Below are 6,000 nucleotides of genomic sequence, written 5' to 3' on the forward strand. Positions count from 1 at the left end.
TTTTCTTAGAATAAGGCTGTTTTGCACATCTTTCTCTTGTCCCAAGCCCCACCAATGGCCCCTCTTCAGGCATCCCTGCAGTTACAGAGGCTTTATTTTGCAGAACGGAGCTTGGAGGTGTGTGATGTCAGGCACAGTATGCTTCAGCCGGGTTTGTTTTTTTTTTTTACAGTGTGGTTTTTGCTGGAGGAACAATCTCATTATGGTTGCACATGAAGAGAGAGAGGGAGATGCTGCAGAGAACACCAGTTAGGGCCTCGCCCTTGGGCCTGGTGCCAATCACTCCCACAGCTCCTGGGAGCAGTTTGGAGCCAGAAGTTGGTGCTGGTGCAGAGGCTTGAAGGGCAGAAACTGCATTGCATTCATTTCTGAGTTCCCAGTGTCTTTGGCCATTAAGTAAGAAAGAAAGAATGGAGCGCTGGGCTGGGTGACGGGGGAACATGACCCCGTTGGGGGACTTGGCTCCCAGGCGAGGTCTATCCTGGGAACACTGAGTCCAGATTTACACTAGGTCTTGCTCTTTGGAGCAGAGGCAGGAGGTGGGGCCCTGTCTAACATGAGCTTTCTCCAGTACATAAATCGCATTGTTTCCATTCTCTTCCCTTTCAGGTAACAAAAAGAAGATGCCTTTTGTGTTTTGGGGGGGTTTGGGTCTCACTCTGTCGTCTAGGCTAGAATGCAGGGACATGATCATGGCTCACCACAGCCTCAGACTTCTGGGCTCAGATGATCCTTTCTCCTCAGTCTCCTAAGTAGCTGGGACTATAGGTGCGCACCATAACACCCTGGCTGATTTTTTTTTTTAAGAGACGAGGTCTCACTGTGTTGCCCAGGCTGGTCTCAAACTCCTGGGCTCAAGCAGTCCTCTCGTCTTCGCCTCACAAGGTGTTAGGATTACAGGCGTGAGCCACCATGCCCAGCAGGAAGATTATTCTTGCGTAAGGATATAGTGTTTTTACTTTGAGTCCAGGAATACAAACAGTAATATAGGGCATTAGAACATATGGCTTTTCCACCTCTGGTCATTAGTTTTGCTTTCATAAAAAACTCTCCACAAACAATCCCGCATGGACAAATCCAACTTGTATCTGTGTCTGTCTAGTGCCTAATATTGGCTTTGGCCTTTCCTAGGGAATGTCTGAGTGATGGTTTCTTTTTTTTGTTTGTTTGCTTTTAATTTTTATTTTAAAGTCTGATGCTTTCAAGGGTAACGTCTTTTCTTTCTAGAGTTCTGGACACATCAATCCAACATGCAGACCTGAAATTGGCTTCCCATGCCAACTATAGCCTTGACCTGCTGACTCGGTCCCACAACTGGCTCTTGGCATGCACTGGTGGAGTCCGCCAGTTCTGTAAGCCACGGAGGTCAAACTCCTACAAGAGAGGCCACCGCCTCATCTTGCTTTCTCCTTCTTTTCATCTCTGAACTTTACTTTTTAATTCCTCATATAAAAAATGACACAAGCAAATTTAAAATTAGAAGTGGCGAAAAGTAGGGGCAGGACAAGACAGAGTGTTATGGATGCGATCCTTCCACAGAGATTCTGCCAGACACTGGGATTCCACTTGTTGTTTTCCAAAGAAAGTTTGTTTTTTTTTTTGCATTGTAGTCTCACTCCATCACCCAGGCTGAAGTGCAGTGGCACGCTCACGGCCACTCCAGTGTCAACCTGCTGGGCTCAGGCAATTCTTATGCTGCAGCCTTCAAGTAGCCTAAAGGCATGTGCTACCACGCCCAGCTAATTTTTAAATTTTATTGTAGAGATGAGATTTCACCAAGTTGCCCAGGCCGTTCTTGAACCCATGGGCTCAGGCAATCCCCTCACTTCGGCCTCCCCAAGTGCTGGGATTGCAGGCTTGAGCCATCACGCCCGGCCAAAAGAAAGTTTTTTGTTTTTTTGTTTTTGAGTTGGAGTCTCACTCTGTTGCCCAGGCTGGAGGGTAGTGGCACACTCATGGCCACCCCAGCGTTGACCTGCTGGGCTCTGATGATCCTTCCGCCTCAGCCTTCCAAGTAGCCAGAACCACAGATGTGCGCTACCACACCTGGCTAATTTTTTATTCTTTATTTATTGTAGAGATGCGGTCTCACCATGTTGCCCAGGCTGGTCCTGAACCCGCGGGCTCAGGCAGTCCTCTCGCCTCAGCCTCTCAAAGTGCTGGGAATTACAGGCTGAGCCACTGAGCCCAACCAAGAAAGTTTTTAAACGGGTAAAATTAGAATTCAAAATTATTTGAATGAGAGAACTGGAAAATGCTTTTCTCCTTTCATCTCTAACTCCCCAGTTCTCTTCTAAGTGGTTCTTGCTTGATTAAGAGACTAAGGAGACATCTGGACTCTCAGGTTTGAGTTCCATGTCCCATGGAGCCTACAAGGTGCTCCCAGCTCCTGTCATGAAGCATACAAGTGCTGCCACCTTGGGGCAGGGCTGGAGAGGCACCAGAGTATGATAAGGCCAGTCCACCAAACCCAGCAGACGCCTCCTGGGCCCCATCTGGGAGGCACAGTCCAGTTCTTGCCCCCAGGAGGAGACCGGCATGCTTGTGTGGGTTGAACTTGTACTCAAGAAACAACATGTAAGCGAGAGTTTTCCCTTTGAATGGCAGTAAAGGGAGAGTACCCTTGCTGGTCTGTTTGCAAATCCCGGAGAAAAAATTATTCCCTTCTCTGATTTTTTTCCTAAATTTCTTGTTTTTGAGTTGGAATCTCACTCTGTCTCCCAGACTGGAGTGCAGTGGCCGCTCCCGGCCACTGCAGCCTTGACCTGCTGGGCTCCGGCGATCCTTCCGCCTCAGCCTTCCAAGTAGCTGGAATTACAGGTGTGCGCTACCACGCCCGGCTAATTTTTTGATTTATTGTAGAGATGAGGTCTCGCCAAGTTGTCCAGGCGGGTCTTGAACCCACGGGCTCAGGCAATCCACTCACCTCAGCCTCCCAAAGCATGGGATTACAGGCTGAGCCACCAAGCCTGGCTTTTTCCTACATTTCTAATCAATGACCAGACGTTCCTCTATTCCATGAAACAAGCTCTGCCTTCTGTGTTTTTAGTGATGATGATGAACATTATGAGAGACTGGCATTTTCATTTCCCTGCTTCCATCAACACCATGGGAACCATATTAAGGAGCCATTTTTGTAGGCCAAAAATCATTAAATACCAGCAATTTCCTGTGGTTCAACCTAACATACTTGTCAATACATCAGTATAAATATGTGTTCCTCACCACATTAGCATGTGTCCTGATAAACAGAACAAAAGATAATTTGAGCAAACAATCCGGTTTATGCTGTGTGTAGGAGATTATCCAGACCACTAGCATACTACTCATTTTTACACTTAACCCAGCAGGAGTCCAATTTCTCATTGGCACAAAGTCATGTGAAAAATGCAAAGATGTGGTGAATGTCCACGTGCCACACAAAAATAGTTACTCTGAAGAACCAGGGCTGTTCTGCTTACACTGAAGGAGCGGTTGGCTTCACGGTCTATTTCCAGCCCTTATGTTCTAGAAATCAAGTTGTCAGAGCCTGTATATTTCTAACAGCTAACACCATGGCTGCAGAGAAATTAGCATCGTGTGGATGCCAGTCATATATCATCGTAATCGAGAAGTATTATTGACATCATGTTATATGTGGATGTGGCATTAATGGAAGCGCCAAATAGTTCTCATTTCCTGAAATAAATGAGCTTTTATTGCTGTCATCTCAGGGTGAAAAAAGAAAAAAGATGAACAATTCCAGTACATGCATACATCTTAGGCAACTGCTGGATGGGACTCACGCCTGGTTTAATCTACAGAATAGTTATGTATCAAAGGTTATAGCATTTCTACTTAATGGATGGGGAAACCGAGGTTTCAAAAGGCAAAATAACTGTGCAATTGACACGGTGGGCGAGGAAGGGGCCGACTGCAGCCCCTGCCTTTCCTGACTCCTGAACAAATCACACAGCCCTGTCTGGGGGGGGGTGCCATTTTTTCTTGTTCTCTTATTTTTTTCCTTTCTTTCGGAAATAGAAAGCTCTTAGGATGTGCTTTCAAGAATACACTAACTCAGGGTCACTAATCTACTCACCGTGTGATAGACTGAAGGCCCAGGAGGCTACTGGGAGGGGAAGAGCACATGTGTGTGACCGTTCCGGGACACAGGTGGCCCTCGCTTGGCACAGTCCTGTGGGAACAGGATTCCAGCTGTGCCAGGGAGGCCCGGGTTACGACACACCAGGGGTCCCGAGGAGTGAACCTTGCGAGTGAGGAGCACCTGTGATTCTAGGTGGGCTCGGCCCATAGCTCCTTCATGTTTGGGAATGAGACTCAGTCGTGGCCAGGCAGAGAGGGAACCTACCTTTCCATAGGACCCTTGTCCCAGGACTTTCAGCAGCTCAAACTGGGAGGGGTCAGCCTTCTCGAATCCCTCTTTCACATGGTGGCTGATGTCGATCTCTTTCACAATGCCTTCTTCCTGCAAGAGAGATACAACATGTGACACATGCACATGACAAGGGGCTCCTGCAAACCGCTTGGAACTTGCTCCATCACTGTCAGATGTCACAGCGAGTTGGTGTGTTAGACTCTCAGCACTGTCGTTTAAACCCTGGGACACCACTTAGCTTCACAGAATCACCTTGGTAGCATGTACCGGTTACCATCTGCCGGCATGGGAGCCTTATTGTTTCTTTTCTTCATGGGTTTTTGTCATTTTGTCTTATCAGGGCCTCAGGGAAGCCTCAAGGTACTCCAGTGAAAGCCATTCTGCTCCTTAGCAATCCAGGCAGAAGCGCTGGTACACGTGGATGTAGCAACCACGGAACAATACAGCCCCCTGAGAATGCTGTGTTTTAACATCTTACACTGCTGTGCTCACGGAAGCACCGAAGGGTTCCCCGTGGGGAAGCTGCCTATGAAAACAGATGGCACCTTCTCCTTTCTCTCCATAGTCCTGAGATTTCTGCCACAGCCAATGCAAAGAACACTTCACTGCCATCCTGCAGGGCATATTTCAGAAGAAGCAGTCAGAAAATATGTGCCACCAGCCTGAAAGCAAGATTTCCCTGTAGGAAAAGGGGTTTTTAGTTAAGCACTGACAGAAATCACTGCAGCTTCTCGTCATAGGGCTTCCTGTCCCTGAAGTCATATTCCTTCCCTTGCAAGGGGAGGCATCTGTCCACATGCCGGCACCTGGAAAGCAGGTGTTTTTTCCCAGCACTGGACACTGGAGCCCACCTGTTGCTTGAATATACCTGGGCGCTACTCTGAGGCTCCCCGACCAGCCCTCATCCACTCATACTCCTTCTCTAAGGTCTTGGCATTGGGTGAGGGGCTGAAAACCTTTAGAAAAGGTTGACTAAAAACCTCATCTAAAAATAGCGACCAGGAGCAGCATGCGCAGAGTGCCCTGGGAACCAAGGGCTTCTGGTACACCATTTCTTCCGTGCATTCAGAAGCTCTGTGAAGCGAAGAGTTTCTCCAGAGACTCTGGTGACACTGCTGGAAGGGACAGAGGTAGGTTCCCCATCAAGGACTGACTTTAAAGCCACAGACTTGCTCCCTGTGTTTTAGCCTAAGAGTTGATATTTTGAAATGAAATCATAATAGCAATAACTTACTTTACAGTTTTGAAAAATGCAGTTTCTTGAAACAGTCACTTATAAATCTTGTACTTTGACCATCATGTAACAAACACAGATGCCCATAAAAGTAGATAAGGAGCCTGAGTCTCGGATTTCCGCTCGGCGGACTAGAGGCCTGACAGACACCATGGCTTCTCCTTCTCACAGGTAAAGGAGACACTTTGAACTCTACATCTTGTCGGATTATTTGTTCTGTGTGTGTGTCTTATTGTTTGTGAAAACAAACAACAAATATATGAGCTCAGTTAGAAGATGGGGAATTAGAATTCTGTTGCTTTGTAATGACTTCTTGAATAAATAAGTAAAAATGCTGGGTCCCTGCCCAACCAATGGACACTGTTTAGATCAGATCGAAATGGGCACTGTT

The 6,000-nt window shown here is 47.2% G+C and overlaps 1 protein-coding gene across 1 annotated transcript in view; it reads right to left on the bottom strand.

The window, feature by feature from the left end:
• The window catches only part of RPS6KA2 (ribosomal protein S6 kinase A2), a 133,512-nt gene extending 129,047 nt beyond the window's left edge, over positions 1-4,465 (bottom strand). Inside the window, exon 1 of the mRNA XM_021712222.1 lies at positions 4,349-4,465. The gene's annotated coding sequence lies outside the window, so the exon portion shown is untranslated. The remainder of the gene's footprint in view (positions 1-4,348) is intronic.
• Between the last annotated feature and the right edge of the window lie 1,535 nt (positions 4,466-6,000).

This window comes from Carlito syrichta, unplaced genomic scaffold (assembly GCF_000164805.1).
Source record: "Carlito syrichta isolate Samal-C Ts95f unplaced genomic scaffold, Tarsius_syrichta-2.0.1 Scaffold303137, whole genome shotgun sequence".
NCBI classification, from domain to species: Eukaryota; Metazoa; Chordata; class Mammalia; order Primates; family Tarsiidae; genus Carlito; species Carlito syrichta.